Genomic DNA, 286 nt, shown 5'->3' on the forward strand with positions numbered 1-286 from the left:
TATAAATATTTTTTTTATAATATCTATTTTAGATCATATTAAACACACAATCTTAACCAGGTAACTGTAGAGGGAGAAATAATGAGTTTCTCAACCCTTAGCTTGAGTGCGTAGAAACTTCAGTTTAGACACCCACAAATTAAACAAGATTAAATAAAAGAGGTGGACAATTTTTGTTAAAAAAATTAAAGATTAAAATAATTGGCAGAGGGAGAGAAAGATTGTGATATTTTTGAAGTTATATACTTGAGAGTCCGATTTATATGCAAAATGTGTAGCTGGTGCC

The sequence above is a fragment of the Arachis ipaensis genome, chromosome B07, assembly GCF_000816755.2.
Source record: "Arachis ipaensis cultivar K30076 chromosome B07, Araip1.1, whole genome shotgun sequence".
Taxonomy (NCBI): Eukaryota; Viridiplantae; Streptophyta; class Magnoliopsida; order Fabales; family Fabaceae; genus Arachis; species Arachis ipaensis.